The 16,365-nt window shown below is 42.4% G+C and overlaps 1 protein-coding gene across 9 annotated transcripts in view; it reads right to left on the bottom strand.

The window, feature by feature from the left end:
* The window catches only part of LOC128702545 (microtubule-associated protein futsch), a 170,259-nt gene extending 166,477 nt beyond the window's left edge, over nucleotides 1-3,782 (bottom strand). For 3 of the 9 annotated variants that reach the window (XM_070105278.1, XM_070105277.1, XM_070105280.1), the window contains exon 1: nucleotides 3,359-3,779. The gene's annotated coding sequence lies outside the window, so the exon portion shown is untranslated. Of the gene's footprint in view, nucleotides 1-3,358 lie in introns of all 9 variants that reach the window. The other 6 variants (XM_070105282.1, XM_070105281.1, XM_070105279.1 and 3 more) reach the window with 6 other exon arrangements.
* Nucleotides 3,783-16,365: the final 12,583 nt, after the last annotated feature.

Below are 16,365 nucleotides of genomic sequence, written 5' to 3'. Positions count from 1 at the left end.
GGTTTAGTGTATTGAATATTGGTGGAGTGTGCTGCCTGTAGTGAGAATTTGTTATCATTCTAACTGCAGCCTTTTGTTGGGTAATTAGTGGTCTGAGATGGTTAATTGTTGTTGAGCCCCATGCACAAATTCCATAGGTGAGATAGGGGTAAATAAGAGAGTGATATAGGGCCAGGAGGGCTGACTGTGGAACATAGTACCGTATCTTCGATAGTATGCCTACAGTCTTGGAAATTTTCTTAGAAATTTGTTGTATATGTGTATGAAATTTGAGTCTATTATCGAGGTGGATTCCTAAGAATTTTCCCTCTGTTAGTTTTGTGATAGGTGATCCGTTTATCATTATGTTAAGAGGTACATCTGTAGCTCTGTTACCAAACTGAATGAAGTAGGTTTTGTCAATGTTTAGTGTAAGTTTGTTAGTCCTCATCCAGGTAGATATTTTCTGTAATTCGGTATTTACAGTATTGGCTAGCGTGACTGGGCTCGGGTGAGAGAAGACGTATGTTGTGTCATCTGCAAATAGTGTGGGTTTGAGTAATTGCGAAGCATTTGGAAGGTCATTTATGTATAGGAGAAAGAGAAGAGGGCCAAGGACACTTCCCTGTGGGACACCAACTGTAATTGGTTGTGCAGAAGAGCTTGCCCCATTTGCGTACACATATTGGCTTCTGTTGTTGAGGTAAGACTTGAGGTAGTTGATGGAGTGCCCTCTTATACCATAGTGTGACAATTTTACATGGAGCAAGTCATGGTCAACTGTATCAAAAGCTTTACACAAGTCAATGAAGATCCCCAGTGGGACTTCTTTTTTCTCTATTGCAGTGTATATATGTTCTAGCAGGTGTATAATAGCATCATTAGTATTTTTACTAGGCCTGAATCCAAATTGGCAGGGGTTGAGAATGTTTTGGGAGATGAGGCAGGAGTAGATTCGTTTATGAATTAATTTTTCGAAGATTTTTGAGAGAGGGTGTAAATTGGATATTGGCCTATAGTTATTCAACTCTGTTTGGTCTCCTCCTTTATGGATCGGGGTGACCCTTGCTATTTTGAGAACTGTAGGGAAGGTGGAGGATTCAATGGATTTGTTAAAGAGTGTTGCAATGATTGGTGATAGTACTTGTGACGCTTTTTTGTATATAAAGGGTGGTAAGGTATTTAAATCTCCTGCCTTGTTTTTCAGTGCGTTGATAATAAGGGAGACTTCGTATGGGTTAGTCGGAGCTAGGAACAGTGTGTTCGGGTAGTTGCCAGTGAGGTAGTCATTTGGTGGGGTATCTGAGCTTGGGATATTATTGGCAAGGTTTTGACCTATAGTGGAGAAGAAATCATTGAGTCTGTTTGCTGTTTCTGTTGGTGGGAGTTGGGGTTCATCTGATTTTGCTAATTTTATTTCGCTATTTCGTGATATCTTTTTTGTTCCCAGAATTTCTGATAGGGTCTTCCAGGTCTTTTTTATATCACCTCGTAAGTTGGATAATCTGTTCTCATAATACAGTTTTTTTGCCCTTCTTATCAGGCTGGTTAGGACTGACGAGTAACGTTTTGTTTGGTCTCTGGTTATGTGACCCATTCTGTACTGTTTTTCATATCGGTGTTTTGTATTTATGGATTTGAGAATGCTGGGTGTTAGCCAGGGACTGTTCAGTCTCTTAGCTGTCATCTGTTTAGTTTTTTTAGGGCAGTGCTTGTTATAAAGGTATTGGGTCTTTTTTTAGAAAATTATTAAAACATTCGTCAATATCTGTATAGATTTCTAGCTCAGTGTGCCAGTCAATGTTTGTTACTGCTGTTGTGAAGTTAATAATGGCTGCCTCATTGTGAAGTCTGAAGGTGACTTTAGTAGTGTCTTGGGGTATTTTACCACGAGTTGTTATGAGGAAAGTAGGGTAGTGGTCTGTGGTATTATCTGTAATTATGCCTGATTTTAAAGGGGATATGGTGTTGGTCCAGATGTGGTCAAGTACACAACACAGGTCACACACAAGGTCTACACAACACAGGTCACACAAGGTCTACACAACACAGGTCACACACAAGGTCTACACAACACAGGTCACACACAAGTCACACCAACACAGGTCACACAAGTCCCACCAACACAGGTCACACACAAGTCCCACCAACACAGGTCACACACAAGTCCCACCAACACAGGTCACACACAAGTCCCACCAACACAGGTCACACACAAGTCACACCAACACAGGTCACACACAAGTCCCACCAACACAGGTCACACACAGGTCACACAACACAGGTCACACACAGGTCACGCAACACAGGTCACACACAAGTCACACCAACACAGGTCACACAAGTCCCACCAACACAGGTCACACACAAGGTATACACAACACAGGTCACACAAGGTCTACACAACACAGGTCACACACGAGGTCTACACAACACAGGTCACACACAAGGTCTACACAACACAGGTCACACAAGGTCTACACAACACAGGTCACACAAGGTCTACACAACACAGGTCACACACGAGGTCTACACAACACAGGTCACACACAAGGTCTACACAACACAGGTCACACAAGGTCTACACAACACAGGTCAAACAAGGTCTACACAACACAGGTCACACACGAGGTCTACACAACACAGGTCACACACGAGGTCTACACAACACAGGTCACACACGAGGTCTACACAACACAGGTCACACACGAGGTCTACACAACACAGGTCACACACGAGGTCTACACAACACAGGTCACACACGAGGTCTACACAACACAGGTCACACACAAGGTCTACACAACACAGGTCACACACGAGGTCTACACAACACAAGTCACACACGAGGTCTACACAACACAGGTCACACACAAGGTCTACACAACACAGGTCACACACAAGGTCTACACAACACAGGTCACACACGAGGTCTACACAACACAGGTCACACACAAGGTCCACACAAGGTCTACACAACACAGGTCACACACGAGGTCTACACAACACAGGTCACACACGATGTCTACACAACACAGGTCACACACGAGGTCTACACAACACAGGTCACACAAGGTCTACACAACACAGGTCACACACGAGGTCTACACAACACAGGTCACACACGAGGTCTACACAACACAGGTCACACAAGGTCTACACAACACAGGTCACACACAAGGTCTACACAACACAGGTCACACACAAGGTCTACACAACACAGGTCACACACGAGGTCTACACAACACAGGTCACACACGAGGTCTACACAACACAGGTCACACAAGGTCTACACAACACAGGTCACACACGAGGTCTACACAACACAGGTCACACACAAGGTCTCCTACATAACACAGGTCACATCTCCACACTAACACACCTGTGACCTCTCGTGACACACTTCTGGTCACATCTCCCATGACCTGGCGCCAATATGGCCATCAAATAAGCCAAAAATATCGAGGAAAATGTCCTCTTTCCTCTTTGTTTACACTCTGAAGCTGCTTCGGCTCCCTGGCGTCTCCGCCAATCACAACGCCGCTTACAAAATTCTTCCACCTATCACCGCGCAGCTGGCAAATTGATTCCTCTCATTGGTCGACGCCGAATCGACACCTTGTTCCATTCCGTATTTTATCTTCCACGAGGAAGCACTAAGCCCGTAGGGGGTTATGTAGTGTCTGGGGGATGGGAGGTAATAGGTTCGTTCCGAGGAAGAAGAGGGAGGCTCCAAATCAAGAGCTTTTTTTTTTCTTATCGTGAAGGTTCAGAATGAAGGTTCCATAACGAACCCGGGTTCGTCTTGAGGGTTCGTTCCTCAGAGGACATATTTCTACAAGTATATGTACAAGGTATACATTGTACAAGGTATACATGTACAAGGTATACATGTACAATGTATACATGTACAAGGTATACATGTACAATGTATACATGTACAAGGTATACATGTACAAGGTATACTTGTACAATGTATACATGTACAAGGTATACATGTACAAGGTATACTTGTACAATGTATACATGTACAAGGTATACATGTACAAGGTATGCGTGAACAAGGCATACATGTACAAGGTATACTTGTACAATGTATACATGTACAAGGTATACATGTACAAGGTATACATGTACAAGGTATACTTGTACAATGTATAAATGCACAAGGTATACATGTACAAGGTATACATGTACAAGGTATACATATACAAGGTATACATGTACAAGGTATACTTGTACAATGTATACATGTACAAGGTATACATGTACAAGGTATACATGTACAAGGTATACATGTATATACTTGTACAATGTACAAAGGTATACATGTACAAGGTATACATGTACAAGGTATACATATACAAGGTATACATGTACAAGGTATACTTGTACAATGTATACATGTACAAGGTATACATGTACAAGGTATACATGTACAAGGTATACATGTACAAGGTATACATGTACAAGGTATACATGTACATGTACAAGGTATGCATGTGCAAGGTGTACATGTATAAGGTATACATGTACAATGTATACATGTATACATGTACAAGGTATACATGTACAAGGTATACATGTGTACAACAAGGTATACATGTATACATGTACAATGTATACATGTATACATGTACAAGGTATACATGTACAAGGTATATATGTACAGGTATACATGTACAAGGTATACATGTAAAAGGTATACATGTACAAGGTATACATGTACAAGGTATACATGTACAATGTATACATGTACAAGGTATACATGTACAAGGTATTATACATGTACAAGGTATACATGTACAAGGTATACATGTACAAGGTATACATGTACAAGGTATACTTGTACAATGTATACTTGTACAATGTATACATGTACAAGGTATACATGTACAAGGTATACATGTACAAGGTATACATGTACAAGGTATACATGTACAAGGTATACATGTACAAGGTATACATGTACAAGGTATACTTGTACAATGTATACATGTACAAGGTATACATGTACAAGGTATACATGTACAAGGTATACATGTACAAGGTATACATGTACAAGGTATACATGTACAATGTATACATGTACAAGGTATACATGTACAAGGTATACATGTACAAGGTATACTTGTACAATGTATACATGTACAAGGTATACATGTACAAGGTATACATGTACAAGGTATACATGTACAAGGTATACTTGTACAATGTATACATGTACAAGGTATACATGTACAAGGTATACATGTACAAGGTATACATGTACAAGGTATACTTGTACAATGTATACATATACAAGGTATACATGTACAAGGTATACATGTACAAGGTATACATGTACAAGGTATACATGTACAAGGTATACTTGTACAATATATACATGTACAAGGTATACATGTACAAGGTATACATTACAAGGTATACATGTTCAAGGTATACATGTACAATGTATACATGTACAAGGTATACATGTACAATGAATACATGTACAAGGTATACAGGAACAAGGTATACATGTAAAAGGTATACATATACAAGGCATACATGTACAAGGTATACATATACAAGGTATACATGTACAAGGTATACAGGTACAAGGTATACATGTACAAGGTATACAGGTACAAGGTATACATGTACAAGGTATACATGTACAAAGTATACATGTACAAGTTATACATGTACAAGGTATACATGTACAAGGTATACATGTACAAGGTATACAGGTACAAGGTATACACATACAGGGTATACATGTACAAGGTATACATGTACAAGGTATACATGTACAAGGTATACATGTACAGGGTATACATGTACAAGGTAAACAGGTACAAGGTATACATGTACAGGGTATACATGTACAAGGTATACATGTACAAGGTACACAGGTACAAGGTATACATGTACAAGGTATACATGTACAGGGTATACATGTACAAGGTATACATGTACAAGGTATACATGTACAAGGTATACATGTACAAGGTATACATGTACAGGGTATACATGTACAAGGTATACATGTACAAGGTATACATATAAAAGGTATACATGTACAAGGTATACATGTACAGGGTATGCATGTACAGGGTATACATGTACAAGGTATACATGTACAAGGTACAAGGTATACATGGTATACATGTACAAGGTATACATGTACAAGGGTATATACATGTACAAGGTATATGTACAAGGTATACATGTACAAGGTATATATGTACAAGGTATACATGTACAAGGTATACATGTACAGGTATACATGTACAAGGTATACATGTACAAGGTATACATGTACAAGGTATACATGTACAAGGTATATATGTACAAGGTATACATGTACAAGGTATACATGTACAGGGTATACATGTACAAGGTATACATGTACAAGGTATACATGTACAAGGTATACATGTACAAGGTATACATGCACAAGGTATACATGTACAGGGTATACATGTACAAGGTATACATGAACAAGATATGCATGTACAAGGTATACATGTACAAGGTATACATGTACAAGGTATACATGTACAAGGTATACATGTACAAGGTATACATGTACAAGGTATATATGTACAAGGTATACATGTACAAGGTATACATGTACAAGGTAAACAGGTACAAGGTATACATGTACAGGGTATACATGCACAAGGTATACATGTACAAGGTACACAGGTACAAGGTATACATGTACAAGGTATACATGTACAGGGTATACATGTACAAGGTATACATGTACAAGGTACACATGTACAAGGTATACATGTACAAGGTATACATGTACAGGGTATACATGTACAAGGTATACATGTACAAGGTGTACATGTACAAGGTATACATGTACAGGGTATACATGTACAAGGTATACATAAACAAGATATGCATGTACAGGGTATACATGTACAAGGTATACATGTACAGGGTATACATGTACAAGGTATACATGTACAAGGTATACATGTACAAGGTATACATGTACAAGGTATGCATGTACAAGGTATACAGACCATAGTTGACATCAATGACATACTACTATATAGAAAGTATACATGTACAAGGTATACATGTACAAGGTATACATGTACAAGGTATACATGTACAAGGTATACATGTACAAGGTATACATGTACAGGGTATACATGTACAAGGTATACATGTACAAGGTATACATGTACAAGGTATACATGTACAGGGTATACATGTACAAGGTATACATGTACAAGGTATACATGTACAAGGTATACATGTACAGGGTATACATGTACAAGGTATACATAAACAAGATATGCATGTACAGGGTATACATGTACAAGGTATACATGTACAGGGTATACATGTACAAGGTATACATGTACAATGTATACATGTACAAGGTATACATGTACAAGGTATGCATGTACAAGGTATACATGTACAAGGTATACATGTACAAGGTATACATGTACAAGGTATACATGTACAAGGTATGCATGTACAAGGTATACATGTACAAGGTATACATGTACAAGGTATACATGTACAAGGTATGCATGTACAAGGTATACAGACCATAGTTGACATCAATGACATACTACTATATAGAAAGTACCTTGTTATGCTGAGCATTTCCCAGGATGCCACCGACACCAGTCCACTAACACCCAGGATGTGACCCACACCAGTCCACTAACACCCAGGATGTGACCCACACCAGTCCACTAACACCCAGGATGTGACCCACACAAGTTCACTAACACCCAGGATGTGACCCACATCAGTCCACTAACACCCAGGATGTGACCCACATCAGTCCACTAACACCCATGATGCCACCCACACCAGTCCAATAGCACCCAGGATGTGACCCACACCAGTCCACTAACACCCAGGATGTGACCCACACCAGTCCACTAACACCCAGGATGTGACCCACACCAGTCCACTAACACCCAGGATGTGACCCACATCAGTCCACTAACACCCAGGATGTGACCCACACCAGTCCACTAACACCCAGGATGCCACCCACACCAGTCCACTAACACCCAGGATGTGACCCACACCAGTCCACTAACACCCAGGATGTGACCCACACCAGTCCACTAACACCCAGGATGTGACCCACACCAGTCCACTAACACCCATGATGTGACCCACCAGACCACTAACACCCAGGATGTGACCCACACCAGTCCACTAACACCCAGGATGTGACCCACACCAGTCCACTAACACCCAGGATGTGACCCACACCAGTCCACTAACACCCAGGATGTGACCCACACCAGTTCACTAACACCCAGGATGTGACCCACACCAGTCCACTAAACCCAGGATGTGACCCACACCAGTCCACTAATACCCAGGATGTGACCCACACCAGTCTACTAACACCCAGGATGCCACCCACACCAGTCCACTAACAACCAGGATGTGACCCACACCAGTTCACTAACACTCAGGATGTGACCCACACCAGTCCACTAACACCCAGGATGTGACCCACACCAGTCCCCTAACACCCAGGATGTGGCCCACACCAGTCCACTAACACCCAGGATGTGACCCACACCAGCCCACTAACACCCAGTATGTGACCCACACCAGCCCACTTCTCAGTAGTAGTACCAGTTCCTAGTAACCAGTTACCAGTAACCAGTGTACCAGTAGATGACTCACTACCAACCGTCTGCGTGAATCACTGACTGATTATTCATATTGCTGCTGACCATAGCAGGATTTCAAACACCCTCACCCGTAGGCACTATGGGTCAGTTGTAGTAGGCAGCAGAGAGAGACAGGTCAGCTGTTGGTGCTCCCCATACTTTCTGTTATATTATACGTACTACCAGCCTACGTGAGTATTCTTACCCCATCCACGTTATCGAAACCCACATGACAAATGGTGGCACTGGTGTGGGCGTGGATTTAAGGGTATTTCAGACGTTAGAAGACTGTTTGTGGGTTGCCGGCAGGTCAGAGGTGAATCGTCTTAGCCACCACCCTGTGTACTCCAGCCTGCAAGCCTGTTGCAGCCGTTTTTCAAGCTTCCTGGCTTAGTTCGTGTGCTAATTGCTTCAATCTCCGAGGGGTTGACCCGGATTTTGCAATTAAGCCAGTCAATAAGCCAAACTGTGGAAGTGAACGCTAGTCAGCCTGCCTCAGCCTACCATCCAGCCTGTCTCCTGTCATCCACCTGCTCCTTCGTGCTGTGTGCATCGTTACACGCCTTCCAGTCAGCCATTCTCATGGGTTAAGCCAGTCAGCCAGCCCAGCTTCCTAACCCAGCTGAGAGAGAGAAGTAAGCCACGCAAGTTCCTCTGAAGTATTGTCTCATATATCGCTTGTGCTTGGATGCTGGTAAGAGTGGTCTTTATCATCCCTGTGGCATTGTGATTTAGTTAAGCCACCTTGTGCGTGGTGAGAAGTGCGTGGCAGTGAGAGCGCACAGGGCCAGCTTGTTCCTCTGCCCCCACCACCACAACCCGTCACTATTCACCTCATCTACCTGTGGGGTTTTCCACCCTTGTACCGGGTCCTAGTACTGTTTTGGCTCACATAATTGGTCAAGAGATTGTAGCTGAGTGCCAACGATAAAGCCAGTTATGTGAGTTCACCGAGAAAGCGCATTCCTTCCGAAGACAGTGTGAGTGTAGGAGGCATAATCACCGCACAGGACAACCTTACCCTCATCACTAGTCACTCCGTCTTCTACTCCAGACTTCAGTGACAATTTTCTAGAGACATTTTCCTGCATTTAAAGACATTTGCATGTGTGAGACATTTACAGTGAATTTCTTGTGTACTCTAAGCCTTGTGTTTTCAGTGTAGACTCAGTGTTTCTTTGACTCATTATTTTTGCAATATTTTTCCGTGTTATCGCTAATCTCTTGTGTTTCATTTTTATAATTTTTATCTGTGTTTTTTTTTTATGCTACTACATGTCTTTAGTAAGTATTATTGTGTAGTGTACCAGTCAGTCACTCCGTGTGAAATAATTTATTCATTTTTATCTTGTGTTCTTTCAGCATTGTATTCTCCAGTATGTCGTATACCAAATTATCCATTTATTTCTATGTGTGTCTTTTTTCCATATGCCAGCAGTGTCTCATTCCCTGATCTTTTCGCAGACTTGTGTACCATTATTTTTGCCAGCAATTTTTGTCGTATCAGTCACAGCAAGATTTTGTTGTAAGAATATACTAAAAAAATGAATAAGTGAATATGTTGTGTGTGCCCCGCCACTTGTAAGTGTTGTGTGCCCCACCACTTGTAAGTGTTGTGTGCCCCGCCACTTGTAAGTGTTGTGTGCCCCGCCACTTGTAAGTGTTGTGTGCCCCGCCACTTGTAAGTGTTGTGTGCCCCGCCACTTGTAAGTGTTGTGTGTGCCCTGCCACTTGTAAGTGTTGTGTGCCCCACCACTTGTAAGTGTTGTGTGCCCCGCCACTTGTAAGTGTTGTGTGCCCCGCCACTTGTAAGTGTTGTGTGCCCCGCCACTTGTAAGTGTTGTGTGCCCCGCCACTTGTAAGTGTTGTGTGCCCCGCCACTTGTAAGTGTTGTGTGCCCCGCCACTTGTAAGTGTTGTGTGCCCCGCCACTTGTAAGTGTTGTGTGCCCCGCCACTTGTAAGTGTTGTGTGCCCCGCCACTTGTAAGTGTTGTGTGCCCCGCCACTTGTAAGTGTTGTGTGCCCCGCCACTTGTAAGTGTTGTGTGCCCCACCACTTGTAAGTGTTGTGTGCCCCACCACTTGTAAGTGTTGTGTGCCCCGCCACTTGTAAGTGTTGTGTGCCCCGCCACTTGTAAGTGTTGTGTGCCCCGCCACTTGTAAGTGTTGTGTGCCCCGCCACTTGTAAGTGTTGTGTGCCCCGCCACTTGTAAGTGTTGTGTGCCCCACCACTTGTAAGTGTTGTGTGCCCCACCACTTGTAAGTGTTGTGTGCCCCGCCACTTGTAAGTGTTGTGTGCCCCGCCACTTGTAAGTGTTGTGTGCCCCGCCACTTGTAAGTGTTGTGTGCCCCGCCACTTGTAAGTGTTGTGTGCCCCGCCACTTGTAAGTGTTGTGTGCCCCGCCACTTGTAAGTGTTGTGTGCCCCGCCACTTGTAAGTGTTGTGTGCCCCGCCACTTGTAAGTGTTGTGTGCCTCGCCACTTGTAAGTGTTGTGTGCCCCACCACTTGTAAGTGTTGTGTGCCCCGCCACTTGTAAGTGTTGTGTGCCCCGCCACTTGTAAGTGTTGTGTGCCCCGCCACTTGTAAGTGTTGTGTGCCTCGCCACTTGTAAGTGTTGTGTGTGCCCCGCCACTTGTAAGTGTTGTGTGCCCCGCCACTTGTAAGTGTTGTGTGCCCCACCACTTGTAAGTGTTACACTTCCAGTTTTGTTTCTTGTTTTATTTTTATTCATATTTTTCATATTTCTTTGAACAAATTCACTCATAGTGTAATTTCAATTTCTTTTTTAACATAAAGTGTTTTCTTTACTCTGTTTGAGTAAATTGTTTTGTCTAAATTACAATTAAGAGTTAAAGTGTTCAATCAGTTTTTCTTCATATTTTTATTTTTATTATTTAACCTACATTTTCCCAGTGTAACTTTTTAGTTGCATCTCTTTTATTTTAATTTTAGCATTTTGTATCATTTTTATTGTTCATTATTTTTGCCTTATTTGTTCTTGTGCAACTTCTTTGCCATTATGTCTCACATACCGTCAAGTGATACTTCAGTGAATGTCGACACTCAGGCCTCTCAGGCCTGAGTGTCGACAGGCTGCTCCTGTCATCAGTCCTCACAGTTCCTTATCGACTGACAGACCCAGACACTGAGACACTACAGTTTTACTCATGATTCCCTTGATGCGTTACCTTTGTTCAATGGCCATGTACATAGTCTTGAAGCATGGTTTACTGCCATTCGTTCTCGTGTTAATGCTCTAGTTGAAGGTCCTCCTTCTGAGGAAAGTCTTATCAGACTTGCGAAAGAAGCTCTTCATCGGTCTCCTGCTGCTGTTCACGTTGTTGATCTCCTTGATATGCGAGACTTCAGGAATCTTACTAAGTGGTCACAATATGAGGAACTGATTCGTTCTTTCCTTGTACCAGTAAAAACAGCTGATCCATATGTCGTTCTTAGGGAACTAGTGAATGCTACACCCATGACTAATGAATCGTTGAGTGCATTTGCTGTTAGATTAGACAAACTTTTATCATCATTTATCAATGCAGTCCAGTCCTCAGCTTTTGTCCCTGATGAGGATAAACCATCCACAGCATCGTTTGCTAAAATAGCAGCTTTTGGAGCAATCAAAGAACTAATGCCGCCTGCTTCCGTGTGTGCTTATGAGGCTAATCCTCCAACTGTGACGATGGAACCACTTACAGCCCTAAATCATGTACGTTCCTTGTGCCCCCAGGGTACTTTCCCATGTATCAAAAGTAATTTCTCACATATGCCTCAGTCTGCACCACCTCTTGTTTGTGCCACAGCGACAAATCGTGGTCGTCAACCATCTCAGAGATCACAAAGGACCAGTGTACAGAGTCATTATAAACCTCGTAGTATTCATAGTACATTCAGTAACCATAGTCAGCGGACTTGTTACAACTGTGGTTTCCGTGGCCATATTGCAATTAATTGTCCTGATAGTCACCCTAAGAGGCGTCGTGCTGATGATGAGTACCAGTCAGATCTTCCCTACTGTACTTATCATAGAATACATGGACATGACACATCTGAGTGCAATGCTCTCTACAACCTTCAGTACTCTAGGTCTTTCCGTGGCCGTTCCAACCGCAGAACCCGTAGAGGAAATAGACATCGTGGCTCTCAAAATAACCAGAACCAGGCTCATTCTTCCAATTCGAGGGAATTCGAGCGCCCCAGTCAAACCGTCCCATGGTGACAGTAGGTGATAATGAGTACACCATCCCCGTTCACAATTCCTTTGAAGCCTTAAGCAGTCTCGAGAATGACAATCCGGCTGATAATGTTGCTTCACACGTCTCTGACGTAGATGATTTTGGGGATGAAATGGAACAAATCTTTGCTGATGAGAATCCACCTTTTTGTTTGCACATAACTTCCAATGCAACCATAGGCCCTATAGTGAAAGCATCTGTTCATGATGCGCCCGTTCATTTGTTCATGGACTCTGGTGCGCAAGTCAATATTATCAGGTCTAGTTTGTTTAGGGATAAGCAGTTACGACATGTCCTTCTCGTAGAACCGACTCATGTGTCCTCCCTTAGTGGAGTAGCTGGTTCTCACCTGCGTGTCCGAGGTCGAACTTCCCTAACTTTTTCTATCCAAGGTAGAGACTTCACTGCTTCCTTCCTTGTTGTCGACCAGATTACTTTCCCTGGTGACCTTCTACTGGGATTTGCTTCCATGCGAGACTTACGCATTGTGCTCGACCCTTATCGATGGCATGCCCAAATTGATGACCTGATCGTACCATTTTGGGGTTACCAGCTTGGATCCGAAATCTGCCATACTGCCGCAGAGTACGACATTCGAATTAAGTCCTTACAGGCCAGTGCATTTTCCAGTAGCGTACCCAAGCGGTCAGGCACTGATGATCCTGTCACTCCTGTCTGTGTTCCTGCAACTTCAGACTTGCAAGATAGTGTCCAGTTACCTCAAGTGTCCAAGGACGCTGTGACTACCTTGAGTGCTGAGCCTATCCCTGCAATGTCTGCTAGTTCAAGTAGTAGTTTCTCCACAGGGGACGCCTTGTCGGAAAACAATTACTTGCAACTAGTAATGCCATCTCTTGTTGATGTCACATGCCGTCTGCAGAAAGACGTTTCTGTCGCAGCTAGTGCCCTCACTAGAGTGTCTGTTGTTGTTCCTAGTGTTCCAGATGGTGATAACATCCTAGTTGACAGTGATTCTTGCAAAGTAAAAGGTCTATTTGTTGAACCTCCTTACATGTTGTAAGAGATAGTAAGATCCATTTCTTCCTAGCTAACACTTCTGGTCACAGTGTTCCGTACTTTCTGTTATATTATACGTACTACCAGCCAACGTGAGTATTCTTACCCCATCCACGTTATCGAAACCCACATGACACACTAACACCCAGGATGTGACCCACACCAGTCCACTAACACCCAGGATGTGACCCACACCAGTCCACTAACACCCAGGATGTGACCCACACCAGTTCACTAACACCTAGGATGTGACCCACACCAGTCCACTAACACCCAGGATGACCCACACCAGTCCACTAATACCCAGGATGTGACCCACGCCAGTCTACTAACACCCAGGATGCCACCCACACCAGTCCACTAACACCCAGGATGTGATCCACACCAGTCCACTAACACCCAGGATGTGATCCACACCGTCCACTAACTTGCAGGATGTGACCCACACCAGTCCACTAACATCCAGGATGCGACCCACACCAATCCCCAACCTATGGCCCGGGAAATGGATGCAGCCCTCACGTGAAATTATGACTACACTCTTATGTAGGTTCCACACTACACAGTGTCGAAAAATCATGCGACTCTCATGACACATTTGACCATCAACTGTGTCTCCATATTATTTCTGTATGAATCTCGTACCATCCTGTAATTTCTACATTGAATTCTCCACATAATATTCACACCACACATTGCCTTCGTACATGACATCACTGCATCCAGTGTCCTCCTTGATGGAATTTTTAAAACCCATGCTTCACACTCATATAAGGTAGACTATAAATCCCATTAACCAACCAGCCAGCCTTAATGACCGTTGTGTAGGCAACTTTAAATCCCATTAACCAACCAGCCAGCCTTAATGACCGTTGTGTAGGTGACTTTAAATCCCATTAACCAACCAGCCAGCCTTAATGACCGATGTGTAGGCGACTTTAAATCCCATTAACAAACCAGCCAGCCTTAATGACCGTTGTGTAGGTGACTTTAAATCCCATTAACCAACCAGCCAGCCTTAATGACCGATGTGTAGGCGACTTTAAATCCCATTAACCAACCAGCCAGCCTTAATGACCGATGTGTAGGCAACTTTAAATCCCATTAACCAACCAGCCAGCCTTAATGACTGTTGTGTAGGCGACTTTAAATCCCATTAACCAACCAACCAGCCCTAAAACCCTCGTGTGATACTTAGACTGGTTGGTTAGTTAATGGGATTTAAAGTCTATCTACTACACGAGGGTCATTAACCCTTTCAGGGTCAGTACCCCTACTCTCAAACTTGCTCTCGGGGTCACAAAATTAAAAAAAAAAAGATTAGCTCTCATGAAATGGTAGAGAATCTTTTTCTGAGGGGAATAAAAAAAAATTTCATGGAAAACTGACGATATGCTTTCACAGCGATATTGATGCAGCGGCGATTTCCTCCATTTTGAGTCTGATTTTAAACCAATTACAATGCTCCAGTTGACCAAATTCTTAGCTATTTCAGTAGTATGTCTTCCATTTTATTGATTGAGCACAAGAAATCATCCAATCAACTATTACAACTACCCAATAGTGATCAGAAATTGGTAATTTGGCAATTTCTCACAAATTTCAAAATAGGGTCCGGAATAAACAATGCAGACATTCCTGGCACTAAAATAGCATTTCCTCTGTTCATTAGTCATGTTTCCAGACTTTACATGTGAATTCAATAGATTGTATTTAAAACTGTAATTAATGTACTTGCTGTAACTCATCATCCAAATAATGTGTTATTGCCTTGCTAATCTTAAGTTAATATTAAGTTTGCCCAAAATACTCTGCATACAAAGGGGCTTTTGGCATGTACATCCAATTATTATATTCTTTTGTACAATTATGTAACATGTCCAAATAAAATTTATTATTATTATTATTACAGCCTCTCCTCACTTAGCGTTGTACTCGTTTACTGACGCCTCGGACTTACGACGGGCTCTCTGACCAACATTAATACATAAATAATGTATATTAGAGCTGATTTCCTGTATTGTTTATTTCAGTATACAGTACACTAATGTATAAACATTTAAAAATACAGTGGTACCTCGGGATACGAACTTAATTCGCTCCAGAAGGCTGTTCAAGTGCCGATACCAAATGAATTTGTTCCAATAAGGAATAATGTAAATTAGATTAATCCGTTTGAAACCCACAAAAATACACTTACATAATTGTTCGAGTTTTGAGCTGTTCGTATCCCGAGGTACCACTATACCAGAAATGTTATAAATGGTACAAAGGTGACATTAAAACAATATCAAAGATGGTTGACACAAACCCACTACCATTATAGTATGCTCCTCACTTAGTGACGAATTTGCTTAACGATGCGGTCTTAGGAACAGAACTCCATCGTTAAGTGAGGAGAGACTGTATTAAATCCCATTACCCAACCAACCAGTATTTATCCCCCGTGTATAGAAATTATACAAAA

The sequence above is a fragment of the Cherax quadricarinatus genome, chromosome 98 (genome assembly GCF_038502225.1).
Source record: "Cherax quadricarinatus isolate ZL_2023a chromosome 98, ASM3850222v1, whole genome shotgun sequence".
In the NCBI taxonomy this organism is placed as follows: domain Eukaryota; kingdom Metazoa; phylum Arthropoda; class Malacostraca; order Decapoda; family Parastacidae; genus Cherax; species Cherax quadricarinatus.
Note: the sequence above shows the minus strand (reverse complement) of the source record. Positions and strands in the feature narration are given on the sequence as shown.